The sequence below is a fragment of the Spermophilus citellus genome, assembly GCF_964194105.1.
Source record: "Spermophilus citellus genome assembly, chromosome: 2".
NCBI classification, from domain to species: domain Eukaryota; kingdom Metazoa; phylum Chordata; class Mammalia; order Rodentia; family Sciuridae; genus Spermophilus; species Spermophilus citellus.
In genome coordinates, this window is record NC_138183.1 from 239262391 (window position 1) to 239278807 (window position 16417).

The window sequence follows — 16417 nt, forward strand, 5'->3', positions numbered from 1 at the left end:
GGTGGCAGAGAAACGTAGCACCCATTTTCAACAAAGAGCTGTTTCTTTCCGGAAAGCCATATATCATTCTTTCATTGTAGTAAGATTTCTTTCAGGTGTAGTAATTGTGCATGACCACAAGCTTTTGGTATGCGAATTTTCCAATGATCCACATATATTTTTAAGATTGTCAGGATTGTTTTGGAAAACACATGTTCGTTTTTGGGGTATAAAATGGTTCTCTTGAGACTATAGATTTATGTGCCATAATTGATATTGTAATTTTATTTTACTTAATGCAAGATGTTATCAATTATTTTTTAATAAAATCAATCTTTTTTTCAGAATTAATAATGCTTATCAAAAATTTGAAAGAATAAAATAAGAAATAATATGTAAATATTTTATAAATACTTTGTCTATTCCTTTCCTGACTAATGCACACAACATTAATAAATCATTTTAATGTTGAGGTACATACTTTATTTTTGTCAGAGGTTTCAAACAAAAGCTTTTGTTCATATTGCTTAGCATATTGGGGTTGAAAAGTTTTAATATTCATCATAGGAAGTTAAGAATATAAAAGAATATGAATGAACAAATGCAGAAAAACAACTAAATTGTACTTATTTTCCCAGTTGGAAAATCACATGAATACCTCAGGTGGAGTAGTTGTGTTTGATGTCATGTTTTCATAAGGATAAAAATACTCCATTAATCTTCCCATACAGTTTAGAATATCTGATGAGGCCTCTGCTATTTTTTGACATTCCCATCTCTTTGTTATAGGTTTATGGCCTTCAAAAAGGGACCAGGCTCTGTCTTTCATATGCAAAGTTATCAGAATCGTGGAGGTACAATCATAAAAAGCAGAGATTGACACTAGATATTTTGGAAAATACTGGCAAGAAAGATGCTGGCAATAAAAATTAATTTTCATTCTAACCCCTGTATTTTAACTTTTTCAAATTATACAATTTTATGACTTATCATAAAATTTTAATTCTATTTATAGAAAATATGTAATAATTTTACACATGCATACAATGTGTAATATTAAGTCAGGGTAATTAGCATATTTATTTTCTTAAATTTGAAAAAAAAATGTTTGATTAACACCAACAATTGTACATATTTATTGGGTGCAGTGTGATTTTATGCAGTATATCATAAGGTACTTAATGTTTCTATCTCCTTGTCATTGGTTTGTGTTTGGAGATTTCAACCTTCTTTATTAATAGAATACAGATTATTAAGTAATAGTTTGACATATTGTTTTATTTGATAGAAATCTCATTTATACAATCTTTGTTACATATTTTCTGACCCAGGCTTGAAATAAATTATTGTCTGCTCCTAATATGGTAAAAAATGTTGTCAAAGAAACTCATTTTTCCTGTTTCCCGTGTTTAGTTCACATTCATAAGGCACAGAGACTTTGGAGAAATGAATGTTTTTATTGGTAAATCACACTATATGAATAATTTGTAATATCATTTTGTCCACATTATTATTGCATGGAGATTTATTATATCATTTCAAATTCTTTCCAAAAATATACTATTCCCCAAATAACATTCAATCATACCAGAGTTTATACAATACATTCCTCCATATTTGGATATGCAATTAATTTTCAATTGTTTTTGAGTTATAATGAGTGATGAGATAAATCTAATTATATTTTTATGTTCATTGATGAATTTTGATAAATTCTTTTTGTATTAAATATGCATATATATATATACTCTTATTTGACATGTGCAATACATACTTACCTTATTATGTTATCATTGAGTTTTTTATATACAGATGTTTTATCTTAATATCTTTTAACTTTTCAATGCTACTATCAATGTACACGAGAAGCCTCCATTTCCTGCCAGTATCGTTACAAATTTTGACATTTAATTTTTAAATAACTTTTCAGAAAATTTTCTGTTCCAACCTATCAGTGATTTATTTTGTTATAAGGATATATCTATGCTTATTTCCCTCAAGTAGGTAAATAATCTGCCAATGCAATTAATTCATTATTAATTTATCTGTTAATAATATAACATTTCTTTTGATATGTCAAAATTTTGCATTTAGAATGTTTAAACTTGAACTATTTCTTTATTATTTTCTAAAAAAATCACCTTTCTATCACGAAGACACTATTTCAATGGTCAAGGATTTTTCATACTCATTTCTACATATTAGGGATAGTTTCTACCAAATATTCACCCTTTTCAAAAATTTCTTGCAATTCATAAGCACTTAGTCTTCCTGACAAAACTCAAGATTATTTTGTAAAATTTAAAAACTTAGAATAAAATTAAATTTAGAACCACAGGATTCTCCATATTAATTTTGAAGAATGTAGTATATAATAATGTCTACTTTTCTCATCCAGAATATTACACTATTATTAAGCCTTGATCAATAAATCTCAACTGAGTTTTTAATCATCATCATAGATTCTACTTATTTGCCTTTCTTTCTCAATTAAAAGGGCATTTTATTTATGTTTGATTTCCGTTTTTAATGAAGTGATCAGAAAGGACTCAGTAACTTTTATTGCCAGTAATTGCAGTATAATGCCACAGGCCTAGATCTGCATATAGACATATGTGTCTGGCCACAAGGCAGCCTGTATCTGATTACATGCTTGAGTCTGCATTTAACATATTAATCTGCATGCACACATACAGGCTTGTATCCAATAATACCTTTGATTATATCTGTCTGAATACAAGCACCTTTGCATGAATATACACAGATCTATATTTGATAACACATACATCAGTATATAATATTTGTTACAGTATCATCACACATAGAGATTCCACTTTTAAACATTATTTCATATAAAGCAAGATTCCAGCCTTTTGTTACTTAAAATAATTATCATTTCATTTTATTTCAAAATTTGGGGAGCTTGGAATTCAGGAGTTGGTGGAGTTAATTAGGCATTTCTTCTGCTTCATGTGGTTTGGACTGAAAATATTCTATATCAGTGAGCTGGTAAGTGAGTGAATATCAATTTTAACTTAAAATAAATTAAAAAGAGCAAATGTATACAGAAAGAAAACAAAATAGTAGAAATCAGGGTACTAGGGAAAGTATTATGAAGGAGGAAATCAAGAAACATGGATGCAAAGTACCTAATATGAACAGGTCAAAAGATCTAATGCACAGCCCCAGGATTATAGTAAATAATAGTGTATTGTGTTCAGAATTTTTGATAAATTAGTAGACTATAGTTGTTCTGATAATACCATGTTGTTGTACCTTTATATATATATAATAAAATTTATTTTAAAAATTATTCTATGTACTTTGGGGGAATCCACAATTTCCACTTTAATACAAACAGGTCTTTCATAATAGAATAATAGAATTTCAGAATACAAATAATACAAATAAAATACAAATAGAATACAATAAAATACAAATATAATACAAATAGAATTTCAGAATACAAAAGAATGCAATAGAATACAAAGAGAATAATAGAATACAAATAGAATAATAGAATTTCAGAATACAAACAAGTCTTTCATCATAGAATTCTGTCGCTTGATTTCTTAATCAACTATTCATGACAGGCTTGATTGCTTTAGCAAATGGTCTAGTCCAGATAAGAATGAACCAGGTCTTCCCTTGCTCTGGGTGATATTCTTGGGTGAGATAACTCAGTCTGGGCCCTGGGTGAGATTCCCCCACCTGACACTGGACCATTGATGCACAATCCCTGGAAGAATCAGAGAATCAGGACTCAAGATTATCTAGACACTACTGGAAAACATTTAGATGTATATATGCATTTTAAAAGGCTGTAGCTGCCATTAAAAAAATAATGATTTTTTCTCCTAGACCTGACAAAATAAGTTGAAAACCTTCTGGAAAGGATCCACCATTCCAAACACTACTAAAAATATTCATGATTCATTGAGGAGACCAAAATAGCAACATTAACAGGAATTTGAAAGTTGATTCCAACCCTCATGGATGACTTTGAGGGTTATAGACTTCAGTAAAGGAAGTAACTGCAGATGTGTTGGAAGTAGTAAGAGAACTAGAGTTCTGAAGAAGTGAATGGCTTGCTGAAAACTCATGATAAAACTTCACAGATGAAACATTGCCTCTTGTGGATAAGAGAAAAACAAAGTGATTTCTTAAGATGGAATGTATTTCTGAAGAATATGTTTGGAATATTGCTGAAATGACAACAAATGGTTTAGGATATTTTATACATTACAGGGTTAAAAGTCATTGATGTCAATATTGAAAGAAGTTCAACTACGAGTAGAATGCTATCAACCATCAATGCATACAATGGCGATTTCATGAAAGGAAGAGTCATTCAGTATAATCTCTCAGAGGTATGCCTGCATATGGGGTTGTACTGTCCTGCTCACCATTTACAAAAAAAAAAAAAAAAAGTGTTTAGGACTTATTTCTCCAGATAAGACTGCTGTTAGGAACCTTCGGATGTTATCCTCCTTAAGGTGTGCACAAGATGCATAAACCCAGTTTGCCCTATTACCTCTACTTCAATAATTAGGCTCCAGTGTCACTAGACTGCAACTAGGAAATGTGGTGTTGTTCTAAAAGGAAGAAGATTGTTCAATTGCAATTGCAGAAACTAGATAATGTATTTGGGTAGGAATTAGAAGAATGTGTGTGGAAATAAATTTTGTATATATTGGAATGAAGAAGGGCAAAGTATCAGGCCGCATGGGGGGATGTTTGTAAGTGTGGGGATATTGTCTCACAAGGATACGTGGTGCCCTAGGTGTGCATCATGACTCAGATGTAATGAGTGGTCTTCTAAGTGTCCTCATGACTCAGCCTTTAGTAGGCCATTCCAAAGTTTAATTCTGTCAGTTACTTAGAGCTGAAAGGAATGTTTTTACACTAGTGAATTCTATGCCTGTGGGTACTTTGCTTTACTTTATTTACCAGAGTAAATGTTCTGTAGTTAAGAATGAGTTGACTTGAAATGACAAGGATTTGAAAAATGTTTCTTGTGCATTTGAAAAGAATGTGGACCTTTCAGTTATTGTGTGCACTGTTCTCTTATCTCATTAGATCAGTTATGTTCATGATGTTTAAAGTTAAAACATCTTTAAGAACACGTACACATATTCTTGCATTTATAAGTTGTGCTTAAGTTTTGTATTATTGCTGATTTGTCTATTTCTCCTTTTAATTCAATCAATTAAAAATATCTTAGGAAGCTCTTTTTGGGTGTATACTGCAGTTCACAATTGCTATATCTTCCTGCTACTGACCTTTTGCCATTACAAAAAAAAAATGTTTTTTTTAAATGTTTCTCACCTTGACCTCTAGTTTTTGTCTGATATTTGCACAGAAACAATGTTCTTTTGGTCAGAATGTGTGCAGTTTATTCCACTATTTTACCCTTATCTTTTTATTTTGTTATTTAAGATGTTTTCCTTAAGGCTCTTCCCATTAAATTTTGTTTTATAGGCAGGGGAAACTCACTTATTCATTTTTTAAGCAAAATTGGTCATGTATTTTGATATAAATCCATCATATTCTTATTTGCTTTGCATTTATTGATGCCACGTCTAGTTAACATTCACTTGGATTTATTACCTTTTTAGTAATATCAACTTTTTTTTCTTTTTTGGTGTTGGGTGCAGAACCAGGGTTTTGCACATGCTGAACTTGTGCTCCACCACTGAGCTTCACCCCCAGCTCTTCATTCTTTCCTGCATTTCCTTTTTTTTTTTCCAGTTTAGAACTTTCTCCTTCTTCCTGAAGATTGTTCCGCAGATCTCTCTCTATAGCATAGTTGGTTGGTGGTAAAAAATCTCTTGTGTTATCATTCAATCAGGAAAGTCTCTGTATTTTGTAATCATTTCTTTGGGTTTTTAAATCAATATTTAATGCTATGTTGAGATTCATTTTCATTTAGCATGGTGAAGATGCTGTTTCCTTTATCTTCTGGTTTTTAATACTTCTTTTAAGAAATTACCAGTCTTATTCTCCAGAAAACTAGAAAAACAGTCCTAAAATTTATTGGGAAGAATAAAAAATTCACTAGAGCCCAATCAATGCTAAGCCAAAAAAGCAACTCTGGAGGCATCACAATGCCTGACTTTGAATTATAGCACAGAGCTGTAGTAACATAAACTGCTTGGTACTGGATAGCAATAGACACAGAGATCACTGGTACAGAATAGAAGGCATAAAGCAAACCCACACATCTACAGTCATCTGATCCTTGACAAAGTTGCCAGAAACATGCATTGGAGAAAAGGCAGCCTTTTTTAAAAACAACAACAACTGGTTATCCATCTGTAGAAGAATGAAACTAGAGCCTTATCTCTAATCCAGCACAAAAGTCAATTTATGGATCAAAGACCTAGGAATTAGACAAAAAACTATGAAACTCCTAGAAGACAATGTGGGTCAAACTCCAGCTTTTAGGACACAGGCAACGACTTTTTAACAGAATCCCTAAAGCTCAGGAAATAATGCCAATCTGCACAGCAAAGAAAAGAATTAGAAATGCAAAGAGAAAGCCTAAAAAATGGGAGAAAATCTTTGCTAGTTATTCTCTGTCAGGGGATTAGCATCTAGAATTCATAAAGAACACAAAATATTAACACTAAAAAAGCAAATAACCCAATCAACCCAATTATCAATTAGAGAAATGAAAATTAAAACTGCACTGATATTTCATCTCATACAAGTCAGAAAGGCAGCCATCAAGAAAGGAAGCAATAATAAATGCTGGAGAGGATGTAGAGAAAAACCAACACTTTGGCACTGGTGGTGGAATTGTAAATTAGCACAACCACTAGGGAAATAAGTGTTGCCATCATACTTCTGAGGTGTCTCAAAAGACTAGATATGAAATCACCACATGAACCAGCTATACCACTTCTTTGTATTTATACTAAAGAGTTGAAGTTATTTTACTATAGGGATACAAAAATACTCATTTTAAAGCAGCACAATTTATAATAGCCAAACTGTGGAAACAGTAGGAGTCCATCAATGGATGAATGGATAAAAAATGTGGTATATATACACAATGGAGTTTTATTCAGTAATAAAGAAGATGAAATTACAGAATTTGTTGATGAATGGACAGAACGAGAGAACAGCAAGCTAAGTAAAATGAGCCAGACTCAGAAAGTCAATTATATGTTTTCTCTCATATATGGGAGCTAGAGAGGAAAAAGGAAAAGAAAGTTGGGGTGGAGCTTATGAAAATCAAAGGAGATCAGTAGAGGAAGGGAGGTGGGAAAAGAAGAGGAATTAATGGAGAGTGATATTGGCCAAATCATATTGCTATATTGTGTGCATGTAAGAATATGTAAAATTAAATCTTATCATTATGTACAACTATAATACACCAGTAGAAAATGTAGATAAAAAAATTGCCAGTCTTATATTTTTTTTCCTGAATACAGTGAGTCCTTAAGAACTTCTGTGAGTCAACCTCCTTATGTCAGAGAAAACATTTGGCATTTTTTGGGGGGTGACGGATTGGCTAAATTCATTTAACATTATCTTCTCCAATGCCATCTTTTTACCTGAAAATGCCATGATTTTATTCTCTTTTCTCACTGAGTAAAATTCCATTGTGTATATATGCCACATTTTTTTTATCCATTCATCCACTGAAAGGCATCTAGATTGGCTCTACAGTTTAGCTTATTGTGAATTGTGCTGCTATAAACATTGATGTGGCTGTGTCCCTGCAGTATGCTGTTTTTAAGTCTTTTGGTATAGACTGAGAAAAGGGATAGTTGGTTCAAATGGTGGTTCCATTCTCAGCTTTGTACAGCAAAAATAAGTAAATAAATAAATGCATAAAGCAAAAAATGAAAAGTCAGATTATAGGCTGGGAAAAATATTTGCAAACCATATTTATTAAGGCATCATTATTAAAAAGTACACAAGCAATTCATACACTCAATAGAAAAAAATAAAGGAAAATACCTAATTAAAAAATGGGCAAAGAAGACTGGGGTTGTGACTCAGTGGTAGAGTGCTTGACTATCACATATGAGGCACTGGATTTGATTCTCAGCATCACATATAAATAAATAAAATAAAGGTCCGTTGATAACTAAAACAAACAAACAAACAAACAAACAAAAACTTTAAAAAATGGGCAAAGGAACTAAATAGAAATTTTCCCCAAGAAGTTATACAAATGGCTAACAGGTGTATATAAAGATGCCCAACATGATTAAAAATGCAAATACAAATCAAAACTATAATAAAATATCGCTTTATACCTGTTAACCACCATTATTAAAAAATAAGTGTTGGAAAGATGATCGAGAAAAAGGAACTCAAACAATATTAGCATAAATATTCAAAATAGAACTAATGTATAATACAGAAAGCTCATTTCTTAGTATATTTCTGTAAGTTTTTAAAGCTGTATCTCACAGACATATATATTCTCATGTTCATTATGTTGTTTTCAGATATCCAAGATAGAGAAACAATCTAAATGCCTATTAATGGACAAATGAATAAAGAAATAGTGATATGCATGTGGAATGTTGTTTTAGTAAAATAAAAAAAAGAACTTCTGTGGTTGTATTATGATTATTTCATCTAATTATTCTTTTTGTAAAATTTATTCTTTTAAAACATTAACATTAAACTCTTAATTTCCCATGAACTTAAAATTTAATATCTTTTAATAGTTTCAGAAAAATACAGGCCATATCTGCTCAAGTATTTTGCCTACTCTTCCTATTTTCTTTCTCTTCTCTTTTTGGAATTGTAATTAAACTAAGTATATAAGTATATGTTACAGTTTTTTTTGGTTAGTTTTTTGAATGCTAGGGATCAAATACAGGGTTTTGTGCATGATAGGTAAGCACCCTACTACTGAGTTATCTTCCCAGCATTATTCTAAAAATTTCATACTGTTTTTTGGTATTTTATTTATATTACTTTCTAGATCTATTTATTGTTTTTCTTTGGTATGCATATTAAATCTTTCTTAAATTTGCCAATTCTCTATTCACCCTTGTCAAATCTACTATTAAATCCAACCAAGTCCTTAATTTCATTTGGTATGTATTTTAGTTTTTCTAAATCAATTTATTATTTATCTGTGATTTACATATTTCTGCACACTGAGCCTATTTTAAAATGCTTATTTTTTCATTATATGAATAATTTTTGTTCTTATTGCTCTTGATTTTCAATCAGCCTTTGTCTTGTATTCTTTGTTTTTAGTTGTGTGCCAGATTTTGTGCATAAAAATTGCAGACGAATCAAGACTTTTAAATGTTGCTTTCTTCTTTAAGAGAGGATTTCCTGCAATTCTAGCTGGTATTTAGGGTTGAAGAAATAATAACCCCAAATAACCTTAATCCAATCAGGAGATGAGATAATGGAACTGTGTCTGAGTTCCTTTGAGGAACATTGTAGTGTTTACTGTTACCACTTCAGGAGTTAAAGACCATTGTGGTCTCTCCTGAAAAACTTGGCCTTGTACAAAGGACACTTCTCTGCTTTGTGGCAGACCATGGATTTTATTTGTCTTCTGGGTACAATTTCTAAAGAAAGTTCCTCCCTGATTTTCAAGCTTAAATTGGTGACTTTAAAAATTATTTCATATATTTGAGAAAAGAGACCCCAAAAGCAATTTATCTCTCTGACTTTCCTTCTAAAATTTGGCCCAGCAGATACTTCATTCCTTATTAGTTTTTAATGCTTTCAAGCACATGAATTTTACTTTTTTTTCTAGCTTTTCTGATTTATTTTATTTGAAGATTTATTGCCCAACAGGTAATTTTTGCTTTAAAGATATATCCTCTCTCTATATCCTCTCTATATAGGTTGGCAATAGATGTAAATCAAGCAGAAATACTGTGTATTATAGCTTTCTGGAGGAAGGATCTATAACTGCTGATATTTTCAATGTATTTTTCATACTGGAGAAAACACAGATTATGGGCTGTCATAGGCATTGTCTGATCTGCTAAATGCTTTTTACCTCATTCTTAGAAGCAGAAAGCATTACTAGTTCTTTGAATTCAGCTGGAAATTCTCTGTTTTGTAGTTATAATTTATGCCACAGTAACTGAGATTGTATAGTGCAGTTTTTCAGAATTAAATATATGTTCATGTGCATTTTATTACTTATTAATAAGAGAGGCACAATGCTTAGTGTTCTTTATCTTAGAAGAAAAGCATACTACATTTGGAGTTGCTGAATTTAATCATTTGTAAGGTAAGTTGAAAACTGCCAAATGTTGGTAGAGTTCATTACCTGATGATCTTTACCTGGTTCAGAATTATATTTAAATAATCCTGTACCTAAGGCATTGTGAAGCAAAAGGTCCAATACATGCCTACACATATAGTGGGATTTGCTTGGTGGAGGTGAGGGAAAGCCAGGTTTAGGGAATAACAGTGGAAGCTAATATGAGCATCCCAGTGGGTCAGGTTTGCTGTGCAGCCGCTTCGGCTTTGCAGAGTCTGAGCTCCAGTGGAAATTGTCCGGAGCACCTTGGTTGCTCCTTTGAGGTCTCCTGGGACTCAGGGGCTCACCTCCAGCCTGAAGGCACTAGGGGCCAGAGACCAGAGTCCCGCCAGACACGAAATGGCTGTAAGGCTGTGAGATTGTGGACAATCATTCTTTGTCTTTGGAGAGGGAAATACTTCAGCTCCAGGAATGAACTGGCAGAAAACAACCGGGTGAACCGATGCTGCAGCATCTTATGTACAAAATAAAGTCTACTGGTCCCATCACGGCGGCCAAGTAGATGAAGGAAGTGTTGACCAACCCAGCCAAGGGACATTACATACACCATGACTGCTAGGAGAAAAAGGAGATTTCATTGCTTCACCTGAAAGAAGTCAGATCTTTGGGGAGCTAATAGGAATATGGTTTATTAGTGAATGAATAACTGCTGGAAAAAGTGCACCTTTCTAGCTGGTGGAACTGGAGCCCAAGTTGGGGTCCCATCACAGGAGATATTTGAGGGTGTTCAGTTTAGATCTGTGCTGAAAAACTGTGACATTTCAATACACTTGGTAGAGGTGAGCCAAAAATTAAGTGAGGCTCATGCACTAACACTGACTAAAGAGAAGATCCCCTTTGAGTGAAATGCTGAATCCCTAGAACACATGAAGGGTGTTTCTAAGTCTGGGATTCCAATTTCCTGGGGCCAAGACCTACAGGATGTTTGAAAGGATACAGCTTTTCTCGGGCACATGAATTTTTTGATGTTCTTTCTGTCCATAAATTTTGGAAAACACCACAAGGATTCATTGATACTGATCCACAGGTTTCTGATAAATTGAGTTTTGTTTTGGCTCCTTGTACCACCCCTGCAGAAGTCATCATGATGAAACAAGGGATTGTGTTGAAATATGTTCTGATGCTGGGGTTATTATTCAGGAACTTTTTCAATACATTGCATTAACTGGAGGTGCTATACTGACTGCTGATTATGGTCATAATGGAATGAAGACACACCTTCAGAGGATTTTGTGGCCACAAGCTTCGTAATGTCTTAACTGTCCCTGGAACAGCAAACCTTACAGCTGATGTGGGTTTCCATTATTTGCGCAGAATGGCATAAGAAATAGTAGCGTCTTTGGGTCCAATAGAACAAGTAACATTTTTGAAAAATATGGGTATTGATGTGCGGTTGAAGTTTCTTTAAGATAAATCAGATGACCCAATCAATGAGACAGCAGTTACCTCAGGGATATGATATGCTAATAAATCCTAAGAAGAAGGAAGAAAGATTTAACTTTTTTCCTTGCTACCTCATCAGAAACTTCATGGTGGAAGTCATCAGGTGAATGCAGAGAAGTCAAAACTCTCTGTATCGCCTGTAGACAGATTTAGAATTGATCAACAGCCTTCATTCCAATCTAAAGTGCAGAGAAATGATGGCCTTTGTTTTCAAAAATTAGATCTTATTGACCTCAACTGACCCTCCCGTTCCAAGCTCCCTGTCTCTGATCCTCAGTGCTTCTGGAGCAGAAACTCACAGTGAGGCTTTCCTTTGCTGAAGTGTGACTGGGTGAGGGAACTGGGACTGTTTCCTCCTTAAGCCTGATTAAATGTCACTTGATTTACCTAATTGTTTCATAATCTGGAAATCGTAGTCTATTAATCATCACAATCTGGAATTTTTCTTTTCGCATGAGGTGTTTTTCACAGCACTGACAGTCAGCTATTCTTTCTTGGCAAGACCCAAGTCTTCTTCCTCTAGGGATTGTTCAAGGGAAGAAACCTGTTCAGGAGAGATTACCTCTTTTGAATTTGTTCCAAATATGCTAATGAACTAATCTATGTAAAGCAGCAACTAGTAAACATTCATAGACTGTGTTTGCAAACCTAAGTGGAAAGATTGATTTCTGAAACTCAGGTTCTACCCAAGTTTGTCTTCAGCTGCTGTCTGGGTCTTCAGGTGACAAATTGTTTTTGTTCTCTTCATTGCTGCCTTCAGAAGTTGGTGGACAAACTCTTTCCCCTTGGATAAGATTATAGAAATACAGAGACATGTTTTTAATTAGAAAGAAAGGGGACTTTGACAGCTGCTGTTTGAGTGACTGCAAGATTGAAGAGATTTGCTTCTAACTGTAAGAAATCTCCATTATTAGCTATTTCATGGGAGTAAGTCCCAGCTTTTGTCTTGTTAGCTGCAGTACTTCATACGTAGGCACATGAATGACCCTGAATCCTCAAAGTCAAGTCTATTTTGTTTGCTTCACCATAATTGACTGAGAAGAGAAAAATCACATAACTAATTTTAGTATTGTTAAATGTTTCATTCACTTATTTGTTCTATTAAGAAATGGGCTTGGCCAAGTTAATTCATACTAACCAGCTCAATTTTCGTGCAAACATAGAAGCTTTGTTTTTCCACAGAGAAATTTTACCAGAAAGTAAGAAAATTCAACTCCCTTTATTCAGTAAATGTTTATGAAGAGACCCATGCATTTATTATTTATTGGTTCATGTTAACTATATGGAATATTGAGTTAATTTATGACTTATTTGTACATACACATAACATGCTTAGACAATGTCCCCCTCCCTATTGCCCATCCCTTACCTCTCTAGTAAGTGACTTTTGAATGTCCTAATACCTTAGGCAAATACTTCGGACATTTTTATACTTCTCTCTAAGTCTGAGATAATGAGAAGTCAATGTAGAGACATAACCACTTGTAAATCTATAACCACTTGTAAATATTTCTAGATTCACTCATCAGTCATATGTTAGTATAGGTTCCATGATCACACATAGTTACTTGATATCTACAATCACTCTCAGTGAAAACAGCATTCATTTTTCTGGACCAAGGACAAGTCCCAAAAGGTGAGTTCATAAAACAACTGACAATGAAAGTTCCTGTGATATACTGAAATACAACTAACGTCTTAAGTGTTATAAATTCTCATTTAAGGTATCTGAGTTGAATGAATGAAGCTAGCCAAACACAGAAATTAATTTGAACATACAAAGTATATATTTTTTAGTATTGCTTTTTCTAGGTCCATTATTTTTCCTTTTGCCAAATAATAATTCCTGTTAATTGTCTAATAAATAAACCAATGGATTTATTACCTTTGTTTATGAAATATTTTATTCTGCATACTATGTTAACAGAAGTATAATTGCTTTTAGATACATTTGAATTTAAAATTTAAAATTACAAGTATGTCATAATGTAAAGGAACAAGTTTCAATTATGTTGTAGAAGATTATATGATCTTTTATATGTGAATCTTAAATTTTTCTTGGCAAACCTGTTGGTACATATACATAGAGAAACCCATTCTCAGGGAAATACCTAATCTACTGTAACCTAGAGATATTTAAAAAAATTATAAAACTGTTTCAATGAACTAGATATATTATTTTCCTATTATGGTTTTTTGTTTTTTTTTTAAAAATGTGTTTGTAAGGATTTATTTCACATTTTTTCTAGAAAAATATTAACTTAGTATTAAGTTGGAATCCTAATAATGCTATCTTTTAGCATTAATAGTATCAAATCTTTGAGAGTTAAACTACAAAGCATATTTTATGTACCCTATATAAATAATTTCCAGTAGAATATTTATTCTAGTGAAATCCAGCATTGATGATTAAGGAGATTAAAATCACAGAAAGTAAGATGTGAAAACAAGAGATTTGGTCATGGACTACTCTGTAACCTTAAGTTTTTCAACAGGTCTGCCTTATTAGAGATTTGCCTCTAATAGTAAGAAATCTCTAGTATCAGATATTTTATGAGATTAAGTCCCAGCCTTTGCCTTTTTAGCTGCAGTACTTAATAGATAGGCACATGAATGACAGCTCCTGGATCAGATGAAAGCAATAATGTGACCAAGATGTGTAGGATGCTCATCAGAGCTGGCTTCTAAAGAAAACGCCTTCTGCACGTGTCCTTTTCCAGTACCAAGTCCATGTGAACAGAATTCTCTTGTTTGCTTCTAGTTTAAATATGTTTATTCATAGGTAAATATCACTTTTGCATATATATACATATATATGTATACACACACTTATAAATATATATATATATATATATATATATATATATATATATATGATATTTCTTAACATATTATTTATCCCATGTCCAAAAAGGTGTTCATGGATCATAGAAATATAATTCTTTATATCCTAGATTATACATATCAAGTTGACTGAGATCCTGATGATTTATTCTGATCCAATGTTCACAGTGAAACATTCAAAAAGTTAATAATGGTGTCTTTATTTAGATTTTAACCACATGTCCAACAGCACTCTAAGGACTCAACGTATAATAAAGAGGTAGTTGCTAAGGGAAACCCCATGGTAAAACTGATGCAGTGGAGACTCAGGGAGGTTTATTCATCTGCCCATGGTCACATGGACGTAAGTGAATAAAACAGGAATTATAGTGCAACCAATGCATCTCCAAAGTTAGTGGTATTCTTCATGGTGCTTTGTTTTCTCACCAAGCAAATCTTGGGTCCTATCTTGTACACAGTGAGAAACTCAGAGTTATTATTTGGTCACTATAGTTATCATACCCCATAACTACTGGCTGGCATCTTTCTTTCTTTTTTTTTTTTTTAATTAATTACACATGACAGTACAATGATCTTGACCAATTGGCTGATATCTTTCAAACAACAGTCATAAGCTTGGAAATTGCTATTTAATTATAAGATACAAAAAACAAATGTCAGCAGAAAATAACAAATTTGTGCTGTACTAATAAGTAGTTTGACTGGAAAGGATTCTGGGATCATTTACGTCAATTTCTATATTTTAAAATGTGTAAGTTGAGACATATTTATAATTTCATTTAGAACATAACTGAAACTCATGCCCTCTCCCATTACGTATAGACTTTCCCCTTGAGTATGCTGCTTCTCAGCATATGTATACTAAAATTCTATTTTTGAGCATTATCAGTCCCTAAAAATCTTTGCATATACGACCTTGCCCCACTATTCACTTCCTCTATTTTCAGTTACTATTTCCTCTTCCTTTACTACCTATGTTACTCTAAGATTTCTGAAAATAAAATACTAGCACCTCATGTAGTAATTGATAATAGTCATTTGATCAGTTCAGTTTTAAAAAATGGTGAAATTCAGGATGATGAATGGGTATGCATTAAGAATTTTGATATATGCAAAGATGAAATTGCAGAATTATAGCTTCTGAAATGGATGACAGAGTAGATGAAATAAATGCCATAATAAGCAATGAGTTAATTACTCATGTAGCTATTTGATACACTTTAAAGTCCAGTATTTTGAAACTTAATGAGAGATTTCCGAAGACTAAACATCCTTTGAGACATGAAAGACTGATCATCTAATTAATCACAAATGCAATTGTATTGAGTCAGATATTTCAGAAGAAGTGTTAATTCTGATGCTATGTAAATATTGCTATGATAATATTGTAAAGCGACCCCCCCTCAGATACTACCAACTCAAAGGACTGACTTTACATCACTTCATATTTTTAGAATTTATTGTTACTGATAGTGAATAGGTATCTGAAAGCAGGAAACCTTTCCCTATTCATGATTGTTGACCTCTGTGCCAAGAAGGAACATATTTTCAATATGCATTTTTAAATATGTGAATGACTGTTGGGCTTTTTACTACTCTTCTCTATGGAATATCAGCAAAGGTTTAGAGAAAGAACCACTAAACTTTAGGCCCCAAGAAAAATTATTGGGAGGAATAGAATTGTCTACAGAAAATCTACTGGGTTCCTTGGAAGAGAACCTCAACAGATGCTTACTAAATGTTTATTGTATTTTCACCACTATAGAAGATAGATGAAGATGTGCTCCATGACATGGCGGATTTATCGACCTGTTTACGATTTCATCGCAGTGTCTATTCTCCTGAACTCTCATCTCTGAAGCAAGCCTAAGAGTAGAAGAGTAA

At 32.8% G+C, this 16417-nt stretch overlaps 1 pseudogene across 1 annotated transcript; it reads left to right on the top strand.

Annotated features, from left to right (window-relative positions):
- Positions 1-10407: 10407 nt before the first annotated feature.
- LOC308641812 (protein arginine methyltransferase NDUFAF7, mitochondrial-like) lies at positions 10408-11930 on the top strand (annotated as a pseudogene). Its single transcript has one exon. The product of its transcript is annotated as a protein arginine methyltransferase NDUFAF7, mitochondrial-like (transcript).
- Positions 11931-16417: the final 4487 nt, after the last annotated feature.